The sequence below is a fragment of the Staurois parvus genome, unplaced genomic scaffold (genome assembly GCF_062004578.1).
Source record: "Staurois parvus isolate SC_StPar_1 unplaced genomic scaffold, SC_StPar_1.0 ptg000187l, whole genome shotgun sequence".
Taxonomy (NCBI): Eukaryota; Metazoa; Chordata; class Amphibia; order Anura; family Ranidae; genus Staurois; species Staurois parvus.
Window position 1 is genome coordinate 1,383,756 of NW_028317983.1, and position 12,162 is coordinate 1,395,917.

At 43.2% G+C, this 12,162-nt stretch overlaps 1 long non-coding RNA gene across 2 annotated transcripts; it reads right to left on the reverse strand.

Moving 5' to 3' along the window:
• Positions 1-7,781: 7,781 nt before the first annotated feature.
• Positions 7,782-8,958, reverse strand: LOC149462023 (uncharacterized). Of its 2 annotated transcripts, none has more exons than XR_016312730.1 (2): positions 8,819-8,958; positions 7,782-8,614 (listed from the first exon to the last, which is right to left on the reverse strand). It is a non-coding gene; the product is annotated as an uncharacterized LOC149462023 (long non-coding RNA). The 2 variants fall into 2 exon arrangements; XR_016312731.1 differs by having other exon boundaries at positions 7,782-8,617.
• Positions 8,959-12,162: the final 3,204 nt, after the last annotated feature.

A 12,162-nucleotide genomic window follows, 5' to 3' on the forward strand; every position in this document is an offset into this window, starting at 1 on the left:
GACTCTGCATGCTGGGGAACCAGTCAGTGATCTACAGGGGTTCATTATTACAGACTTGTGGCATTTGGAGATACATGGATCAGATGAATAAAGTTAGAATAAAGGTCAGGCAAGAGTTAGAATTTGTTTAAAATGGTTCTAAAGGCTCAAGATTTTTTACCTTTATGCATTCTATACCCCAGTCCCCCTAACACCTGAGCCCAGTCCTGATCCAGCGATGTCCACGAGAGCCTTGATTCTCTGGGGACTCTCACTTCTGATTGGCTGAGGCACCAGTGGGAGCTGTTGGCTCGTGCTGCTGTCAATCACAGCTAGTGAGCCAATCAGGTGAGGGAGGGGATGGAGCCAAGCCGCGGCTCTGTGTGTGAAAGGACACGCAGAGCATGGCTCAAGAGCGAGCCTGCTTGGGTGCCCCCATCCAAGCTGCTTGCTTTGGGGGCACTCCACAGGAGGGAGGGGCCAGGAGCGCTGGCAGAGGACACAAGAATTGGAGGATCCAGGCTGCTCTGTGCAAAACCAATACACAGAGCAGGTACGTATGACATGTTTGTTACTAAAAAAAAAAGACTTCATTATCACTTCAAGTGCAGTTGTCATGAATAGTTGTTTTTTGGGGTTCACAGAAAACAGTGTAGCAAGCTATAAAAGTATGGCTGGGCTGTCATTGGTGATGTTTTACACATGTTTATCTAGTACAGCCTTTTTCAACCAGGGCTTTGTGGAACCCTAGGATTGCTGCAGAGGTTTCTAGGGGTTCTTTGAGCATTGAGGAATTTCTGCCTCCCAGATAAGTAACCACTGACAACAATGATCTTTTTAGCTATCTGTAAGAGGGAGATTCTTCCCAATGACAACACACAATAAGGGACATTCATGCCAATGTATCAGGAGCTATAGTAGTTATTAGCAGGTGTTCCCTGGGATTAAAACATTATGTCAAAGGTTCCTCAATGTTTAAAAGGTTGAGAATGGCTGATCTAGTAGGTAGAAAGTCTTTGGGGATCAAGTAGACAGTAAAAGTCATTATGAAGAAGGGGCCAATCTAGTTGTGGTATGATGACCCTGACGTGTCTGCTGGTGCTTCAACTCTCCTGGGGTTCAGTACCATGGTGACTTTCCAAGCACTTACATTTTGGTATGTCCTTGAATCAGTGTCGAATCATGGAGTGGTGTATTTATTTCATTGTATCTTCTAAGACATCCTCTTGGTAAATCTCCGGTTATTGTAATAAACATGCTTTTTGGTGGTTATTTATATGCGGTTAATAGAACAGCTGCCAAGGCTGATTGAAAACCATGTCACTTCATCCTTGTAGTTCTTTCGGCTGTAGAAGATCACCAAGAAAGGCCAGCCCCTCAGTCACGCATTTCTAATTGGAATAAGACTTTAAACAAATAGTCCCATAACACAAACCTGCTTCAGATGCTGCGGCTTGTTTTAAAAGCATGTCACGTTGATGAAAACATTGGAGAAAATTGATGATAATGGCCTTATGTAAAGTTCCTGTAATCTATTTGTGTACAATGCACACTTGTCCTATTAGGGGCTAAACAAGGACACAGACAAACGAACACATCCTCAGTAAGTCAGTTACATATAAACTTTTAAAGTATTTGCTATGGTAACACATACACAAGAACAAGTCAATAAATGAGGGACAAGATTAAACTTGTTACCATTATGAAATCATAAAGAATGCATTTTTCTTTTCTTTATTTTTTTTTGGGGGGGGGCGCTTAGTTTCTTTATTTGTTTTATTATCAGAAGTATTTCCTTTATTCATGAGAATGTGGAAAGAAAGGATTGAGGTGTCATAAAGATTTCTACAGAGTCCAATGTAAGAGAGTAATATCCTTCTGAGCAAAAAAATATTTTACTGACTTTAAAAAAAAGTCAAAAAAGAAGAAAGCCGATCAATTAACTTTCAGTGCCATATTTTCGGAATGTTTTAACTGCTTCTGCGATACTGCAACAGGACAGCAAGGCTGCGCAAAATCACGTATATATGATTTTGCATTATCGGGTAGGGGGAGCGCATGCGCTACCTGTGCCGCCGTTGGCGGCCTTGGCTGTGGATCACCGGGTCTCGGCTGGTGATTACCCGCCAGCACCTCGGCAATCGCCGAGTATCACTGATGTGGGAGAGACCTATATGTAAACAACCAGGGGTGGACTGACAACTCATGGGGCCCCCCAGGCAATAGGGGATCATGGGGCTCCTGTGTCCTTGCCCAAACTCAAAAAAGCCTATGATAAAGGTACCAGGGGCATCTCATGGGGCCCCTTACTGACCCCGGGCCCTTGGGCAGTGCCCAAGTTTCCAAATGGTCAGTCCGCCCCTGTAAACAACACAGATCTCTCCCCTGTCAGCTCCTGCACACTGCTTTGTATGGCTCTACATAGCAGAGCCATACAAAGCAGCGTGCATACAGTGTAAAGCACTCCCACAGCACACAGTAAAACAGCACACAGTTAACCCTTTGATCACCCCAGATGTTAACCCCTTCCTGCCCAGTTTCATTAGTACAGTGTCAGTGCTTTTTATTGGCACTGATCACTGGATTGGTGTCACTGGGAATGTCAGTGACACCAAGTCAGTTCCTTCCCAGTGTCAGAATGCCTGCCGCAGTCCCGCTATAAGTCTCTGATTGCCGCCATTATTAGTAAAAAAACAAAAAAATCCAGTATATATACCACCATTTTAAAAGCTATAGCTTTCACGTAAACCAATTCATTTACACGTATTGGGATTTTTTTAGCAAAGACATGGACAGGGGCGGACTAACCATTGGGGAACTCGGGCACTGCCCGAGGGCCCAGGGTCAGTAGGGGGCCCCATGAGATGTCCCTGGTACCTTTCATAGGCTTTTTTGGGTGTGATTTGAGTGCGGGCAAGGACACAGGGGCCCCATGATCCCTTATTGCCCGGGGACCCATGAGTTGTCAATCCAGCCCTGGACATGGAGCAGAATACATTTTGGCCTAAATTTATGATGAAATTTGATTTTTTCATTTTTTTTATTGGACATGCTTAATAGCAAAAAGTCAAAAATATATATTTTTTTCAAAACTACAATCCTTGACATCTGATTTATGTTCCTTGATACCCTTACCGGGACATGGTACATCTGTATCAATTTTAATTTTAATCCTTGGGGGTGTTGCATTCTTAGCGGATATATTTTTCATGTATTGTAATGACTTACATTCTAACAATAAAAAAGCAATTTTAAACTAATGAATTATTGTTGCAGTGCCTTTAAAGTCCGTCAATTGGCCTTCCTCTTCCCTTTCTTTTTGGTTGATTTTATTATTCATAATAGGACGCGGCACGTAGGAGCCTATTATATACCCCCACAGCTGTCACTCTGTGTTGGGGATCTCTCTATATCTATTTTTTTCAATGTTGTCAGCCTTTTTTTGTTTATAGCACAAAAAATAAAAACAGCAGAGGCAATCAAATACCACCCAAAGAAAGCTCTATTTGTGGGAAAAAAAATTACATAAATCTATTTTGGTTATGACTTACCGGTACTTAAAATCCTTCAAAATCCTCATGTTCATCCTCTGACATCATAAGTTCATGAATGACATCTTGTGATACATTTGTAAGACAGTCATCATATGGATCAAATTCCAAATCAGATGGTTACCGCTGGATGTGCGGTAATACGGTAGCTTCGGCTACATACAGTATACAGTATATATACAGCCTGCTGGATGTGCGGTAATACGGTAGCCTCGGCTACATACAGTATACAGTATATATACAGCCCGCTGGATGTGCGGTAATGTACATACAGTATACAGTATATATACAGCCCGCTGGATGTGCGGTAATACGGCAGCTTCGGCTACAGACAGTATACAGTATATATACAGCCCGCTGGATGTGCGGTAATACGGCAGCTTCGGCTACATACAGTATACAGTATATATACAGCCCCCTGGATGTGCGGTAATACGGTAGCCTCGGCTACATACAGTATACAGTATATATACGGCCCGCTGGATGTGCGGTAATACGGCAGCTTCGGCTACATACAGTATACAGTATATATACAGCCCGCTGGATGTGCAGTAATACGGTAGCCTCGGCTACATACAGTATACAGTATATATACAGCCCGCTGGATGTGCGGTAATACTGTAGCTTCGGCTACAGACAGTATACAGTATATATACAGCCCGCTGGATGTGCGGTAATACGGCAGCTTCGGCTACATACAGTATACAGTATATATACAGCCCGCTGGATGTGCGGTAATACGGTAGCTTCGGCTACATACAGTATACAGTATATATACAGCCTGCTGGATGTGCGGTAATGTACATACAGTATACAGTATATATACAGCCCGCTGGATGTGCAGTAATATGGCAGCTTCGGCTACATACAGTATACAGTATATATACAGCCCCCTGGATGTGCGGTAATACGGTAACTTTGGCTACATACAGTATATATACAGCCTGCTGGATGTGCGGTAATACGGTAGCTTCGGCTACATACAGTATACGGTATATATACAGCCCGCTGGATGTGCGGTAATACTGTAGCTTCGTCTACATACAGTATACAGTATATATACAGCCCGCTGGATGTGCGGTAATACGGTAGCCTCGGCTACATACAGTATACAGTATATATACAGCCCGCTGGATGTGCGGTAATACGGTAGCTTCGGCTACATACAGTATACAGTATATATACAGCCCGCTGGATGTGCGGTAATACGGTAGCTTCGGCTACATACAGTATACAGTATATATACAGCCCGCTGGATGTGCAGTAATGTACATACAGTATACCGTGCTGAGCCAAGCTGGCTCAAAACAAATGTCCCTATGAGAGATTAATCTGTCAGCCCGCTGGATGTGCGGTATATACAGTATACTGAGACAAGCTGTTTCAAAACGTAGCGGTACGTCCCTACGGTAATCAGACCGCTGGATGTGTGTATGTACAGTAGTTGAGGCTACATACAGTATACGCTGGGCCAATCACGGCGAGCGATGTATTCTACTAATGAATACAAAGCCTGCTCGGATTGGCTGAGGTTGTGACATCATCAGCCCACCTCTCTGACTCAGCCAATCCGAGCAGGCTTTGTATTCATTAGTAGAATACATCAATCGCCGTGATTGGCCCAGTGTATACTGTATGTAGCCGCAGCTACCGTACATACACGCATCCAGCGGTCTGATTACAGTAGGGACGTACGCTTTGAAACCGCTTGGCTCAGTATACTGTATATACCGCACATCCAGCGGGCTGACAGATTAATCTGTCATAGGGACATTTGTTTTGAGCCAGCTTGGCTCAGCGCGGTATACTGTATGTACATTACTGCACATCCAGCCAGCTTGACCCAAACAAACTCAAGGTTCACATTTTATACCCCACGTATAAGATGACCCCTAATTTTTGGGATATATTTTTAAGTATAATAAGTAGTCTTATACGCCAGAAAATACTGTACTTATATAGCGCCGTCAGTTTTTACACAGCGCTTTACATATATATATTGTACATTCACATCAATCCCTAACCCTCAAGGGGCGTACAATCTAAGGTATAAATGTGTATGTTCTTTATCATATGAAATAGTTGCCTCTGCATTCAATTATTATTGGTTTTAGTAATAATTTAAGACTTAATCTTAAGCTGAAGCTGAAGGGCAGGGGCAGTTGGAACGGAGCCAACTCACACTCCTGTAGCAGACGATGCAAGTCTGAAAAGAAGGGTCGTGCACCACTGGTATCATCCCCAAAAAACTTTATTGGACGCTGCTCAGACAGAACATAGTTCCGTCATCGTGTTCTGTCTGAGCAGTCTCTAAAAAAGCTTCTTGTGGATGATACCAGGGCAATTCCTTTTCAACTGGCCTAGAGTTGTATTATTCTCATAATAATGATAAGCAGATGTGCAGAGCAGCTCACCCCACATCTTACATCAGATGTCAAGTGCCCCCCCCCACCATTAGAAGTCAAGAGTCCCCCCCCCCCCCCACATCGCAGTGCAGCCCCATTACCATGTGCTGCTGCTGGGAAGAGGCTGGGGGCAGACCTGGGAAGCAGAAACTGCAGGGTCTGGAGGAGGACCAAAGGAGGGCTGGAGTCAACTGCCAGACTTTGCTTAATGCTGAGACCAGGGAAGGTGGAGACCAGGAGGTTCCATGGCTGCACAGAGTGGTGCAGGTTCTGTAAGAGGAGTTCTGTCCTACTCTCTGCTGCCTACTGCTGAGATGGTGAGTGGCAAAGATGAGCCTCTCCACTGCTGTATGGAGAAGTGCAGGATCCATAGTGAGGAGTTTTGTCCTCCTCTCTGCTGCTGAGGTAGGAATATATAGCTTAATCTCAGTGTTTGCTGATGATGCAAAGCTAAGCATGGCAATAAGTTCACAACATGATATAGAAACGTTACAAGAAAACCTTGTAGGGGTGGGCAGCTAAATAACAAGTTCAATGTAGGAAAATATAAAGCAATGCAATTGGGGGCAAGTAATATGAAAACAATTTACTCACTAGGGGGAGAACCAATGGGGGAATCAAGGATGGAAAAGGATCTGGGGGTTCTAATAGATCACAGATTCAGCAATAGCATGCAATACCAAACTGCAAATGTACTAACTCTCCAGTGCCTCAAAGGGGCCAATGCCAGGGAGAGGCCAGGGAATCAGACCTGTGAGTGACCTATGGATAAAGCTCCGGAGATCCAGCCCTCCTCAGATGGGGAGATCAACGAACTGGAAAGGCCATAGACCCTGTAAAGCCATAGTGATGGCTGAAATGATAGCAGAGTGTCCGAGTGGTGGTGTGGTTTGCTTAGCAGGGAACTACAGGAGCCAATATAAAGTCACATTTCAACAAAAACAATAGTTATATAACAATAGTTATATTTGACAATCCAAAATACTTACTTGAAAAATCTCCTTTCATGTTGTGAGTGATGCCTGTCTGTTATTTCTAAAGACTACATATCCCATGGTAACTTGCTACCTGCAAGCAGTAATTTCTGTACTGACTCCATATCCTGAAACTCCTCCTCTTAGCCTCTCTGTAGTTCAGAAGGCAGACTCTGTGAAATGTGTGACACAGCAGTGCCTACTCACAGGACATAGTGAATATGTGTCGCAGAATTCCAGGAAGTAAATGTGCGAGGGTCTTCACAAAGTAAGTTCACAAACATCAGTGCAGGCCAATTGGCTTCAGCACATGCCGATCACCGAGTCCTGGCCAATGATTTATGGTGGGAACCTGCCAATAGGCGGAACAAGTGACAGGAGTGGGCTCTGTGTAAGTAAACAATACAAAGCTCTCTACGGGCAGCGGCGACATGCTGGTTTTTGTTTCTCTGCGAAGCAAGGAATAAAAACTAGCACATCCCTTAGTAAAAGCACCACACAGAAAACACTTTACACATTACTAGGCACACAGTTAATCCTTTGATTGCCCCAGATTTTAACCCCTTTTCCGCTAGTGTCATAGTACAGTGTCAGTGTATATTATTAGCACTGATCACTGAATTAGTGTCACTGGTGATGTCAGTATCAGTTAGTTCCCACAAAGTGTCAGATTGCCCGCTGTACTATCACAATCTCTCTATAAGTCACTGATCACCATTACTAGTATTAAAAAAATAAATCAATAACAATTCCAGTATACAGTATATCCCACAGTTTGTAGATGCTATAACTTTCAGGCTAACCAACTAATATACGCTTATTGGGATTTTTCTTTACTAAAAAATATGTAGCAGAATACATTTTGGCCTAAATTTATGAAGAAATTAGATTTTTTTTTTATTGGATATGGTTTATAACAGAAATAAAAAAAAAACATGTTTTTTAATTTACTCTCTTTTTTCATTCATATATTAAAGAATTAAAAACTCAGTGGTGGTCAAATACCACCAACAGAAAGCTCTACTTGTGTGAAAAAAAATTATTAAAATTTCATTTGAGTACAACGTTGCATGACAGTGCAATTACCAGTTAAAGTAGCACAGTGCCCGGTTTCTCACCGTATATCACAACTATATATTGTACTTAGGGCTCATTGTACACCAGCTAAAATGTGTATGATGGGGCTACACCAGGACCCTCTTTGTGGCAGATATAAGTGAGACCATGGGGATCTTATTCACATGCTATGGCGGTGTCCGAAACTTCATTGATACTGGGAGGAACTAGTCAACATTCTTAATTTAGTGTTTCAAACTAACCTAATTCTAGACCCTAAACAATGCCTTTTAGGTATTTTAGATAATGTTAGCCAAGATACATTTATACTAGAAGCCCTCACCAGGGCCCTGTTCCAGGCACGCAAGGCTAATCTTGTGCGTTTGGAAATCAGAAACCCTCCCTACTATGGAGGATTGGAGGCAGAATATGGGAACCATTTTACGATACGATCATTTAATTTACGAACATTGTAGGCGCCCAGGTAAATTTGAGAAACTTTGGGAAGCATGGTTGGCCACTTTGGGTCTACCCCATTCGATTTGATCCTTTCACGATGTGCTCTGCCTGCTGTGTTGTTCGCCTCGATTATCATGTAGGGAGATCTATCTCCTTTATTTTCCACTGGTCCACTGCTGGAGAGGAACATCTGCTGGAGAGGAACAACAGTACCAAAGAATCAGTCATTAACAAAAAGAACAGAAGTACTAAAAGAAAATTTCCAGTGTTACCAGGTGTCCATTGAACAAATAAGTACAACAAGATTGTGGTATTATTATGCAGTAAAGGCATATGTGGAACCCCACACACACTTTATTCAATTATATAAACCTAACAATTACACCACACTCACATGTATATGTGTCTACGGACATGGGGATGGGATGTATCGGCTGGGGAACACTGCTTCAACTAGTTTCGTCTGTAATTGGACATCTTCAGGAAGCTTCAGGACCACATACATGCAAATCCACAATGTATACACAGACCGCTCGCAAAATGTGTGCTCAAATAACTAGCAGCCTCTTTTTGTTAAGGTATGATAGTCACACCTATACCAGGTACTACCTTATTACCTGGCATAGGTGTGACTGTCACACTTCATTAGAACAAACTGTTTCCCATGAATATATATGGTTATCCATACTAGAATGAACTAGTTATAGAAAACCTTTTCAATCAAAACAATCAGACGTAGGAATGTGTCAGTACCTGTTTTATGCATATTTATAACTATTTGGCCAGAAGAGCGAAGAAGAGAGGTTACTGGTTTAGCATGAGAAATTTTTAATGTTCATTTTGGGCATAAATTGGGAAATTAACCACACACCTGTACCCTAGGTTCACATCTGTGCGGGTGGTGCCGTTGCGGATCTGCACAAAAATCCTTGCATCCGCACCACCTGCACTGAGAATTGCAGACCCACGGGCAGGTGCCATTAATTCTAATGGCACGTTGCCCGCACTGGAAAACATAACCGTACTAGGAACCAAGGTTCCTGTGCGGGCTGTGTTTTCCAAAGAAGTGCAGGGACCTCTTCCCTGTGTGTCATGAGCATGGGAGTCCATTCAAATGAATGGGTTCTCGTGCCTGTGCAAAACATGGCCCGCATGGGATGTGAACTGGGGGTTAAAGCGGTCTGTGTCTACATTGTGGTTATATGCGGTTCCATATGGATATTTATTTGCATGTGACAGTCAAATCCACGATTTGGGACTTCAAGCATGATAAGCCTTCCTATCTGCACCTTGTGTTTTTCTTGTTTGAATTGTTTATTCAGTTAACAATTAACAAACAATAAAGTACAAAACAGGCCAAAGAAAGAAAAAAAAAGGCCAGAATAGAAATACAAAGACAAGCGTTCTCCGGTTAACAGAAGTGTACATAACCAAAGTTTTTTACAAAAGAGAATATTCTGTGACTCAAGGAGATTGTGATAAATTGGTACTACAGGCAATAAAGGTATAGGGATGGACTGTGCAACTGACTATCTTAAAGTCCAAATTCAGCAGAGAGATGGGTCGATACTTTTTCTAAGAAGAGTCATCAGAGTAGGGTTTCGGTAACATGCAAATGTCAAGGTTTCTGATCTTAAGGAGTGTACGTCTAACAAAGTGTTGAAGGCCTTAGTCAAGATGAGAGCTAGGATTTCTGTAAAAGACCTGTAATAAATGAGTATCCATAAGGCCCTGGACTTTTATTCAGCTTTAAAGTTTTATTAGCCGCAGGAAACTCCTCTACAGTGACTGGGACATCTAATTGATTATGTTGGGCTTGTGTCAACGTCGGTAGAGTGATTTATGAGAAAAATTTCTCATCCCGAGTAGTATTTAATTTGCAGTTGGGCCTATATAGGGCAATTAAGTGGGAACGTTCCATGGTGAAGTATCTTGACCAGGTTACAGGTATAGGTGTCCCTGGAAACTGAAGTCATATTGGCCTGCTAGGTTTATTAAGCGAGTTAAGCGTATGGGCTAATGGGGTGTTCTGTTTATTAGTTTTCATATAGTAGGCATGCCGAGACCTCTGAATGGTTTTATCAGCCGATTTGGTTAAGAATAGATCAAATTCCAGCCTAGCTTTGTTCAGTTGTAGTTTCGTGGTTGGAGTGGGGGTGGCTTGGAATGCAACATAGCAGGTATTGAAATCGGATTCTAGTTTGCGGCATAGGGCTTTTTGCTCACAATTAAAGTGTGCAGTTTGGTGGATAAATGCCCCGGGTTTATGTGCTTCCCATAAGGTAAGCGGAGAGATGTCAGGAGAGGCATTATGTGCTAAGCAGTCTTTAGCACAAGTTCAATATCCAAACGAGTCTTCAACATGATTTATTGAGACACCAAATGCCGTCTTGCACCTTAGGAATGGGAGAGGTGATTGAGGTGAGTACCGCATTGTGATCCGACCAAGTAAAGGGGATAATTGTGGATGCCAAAATTTCTGGGGCCATGACTGTCGTTAGAAAGATCTGATCGATTCTCGAATCATTTTGTGTGGGTGAGCGTAATAGGTGTAGCGTTTTTTGGCTGGATTCATTTAATGCCAAGAATTGCCCAAATTATGTTTAGCTAGGAGTTGGTTAAAAGACAGTTTTGTAGGACTGGTAGATAGGGAGGGAGGAATTTGTCTAGGAATGGAAAGAGGATTTGATTCAAGTCTCCACATAATATAAGAGTGCCAATCTTGTGGGAGGCGACCACATGTATCAGGTAAAAAAGAAAAGATGCAGGCTGCTTGTTGGGTGCATAGTATGAGACTACTGTTGCTGAAGAATCCATGAGCTGGCCCAGTGCTAGACTATTTTGCACCCTAGGCAAGACCAGCAACTTGCTCCCCCCTCCAAAAAAGAAAAAAAAAGATTTAAAACAGTAGAAAATATTAAATCAACAAAACATGAAACTGCTAATTTCTTTTAATTTGCAAAAATAAGTGTCATAAGATGCCAACAGCACCAATATTAATAGCTAAATAACTAACTGGAATTCCCCGGGCAATGGGGGGGGATAAAAAGCGGTGACAGCAGGCAGCTGAACTGTGCGATCCCACACAGTGACAGATCCGACACACCATCACCAACACTGACACAGATCAGCAGGCCCAAAAGGCACTAAAAGAGCAGGCTGTGGGATCGTGATGATGTCATCACTCAATGAAACATTGCACATGTGATGGAAGTCCGGCCGGCCAGGTCACACTCACACAGACAAGAGACAGAGTCAGAAATTACCTTCCTCCACAGGCGCAGGTCCACCTCTGCTGATGAATGGGAAGAGAAAGGCAGGAACTCCACGGTGAGCAGCACCCACCAGCCAGCTTGCAGTAAGGGACTGAGTCTGAAAGGAACACTGGAAGGAGCAGCATCTCAGCTGCTACACTGGCCCCAGACACCTGGCATCTTCCTGTGTCCTTTCTTCCTCCCCTCTGTCACCCCTCCTCTCAGCTGAAGGATCATTCATGATGTGGCAGCATCCTACACAGACAGAGTGCCAGCCTGTGCTGCATCCAGGCACCCCTAGGTGGCAGTGTGCCCTAGGCAGCCACCTAGTTTGCCTAGTGGAAGCACCGGCCCTGCCTGTAAGTATAATGTATTGTCCCTCTGGGTCCTTAAGTTCAGCTGAGAGAATGAAAAGTGTGGTGCGGTGGAAATGACAAGAACACCTTGTAGCTTGGTGGAGGCAGAGGCTGTAAAAACCTGGGGG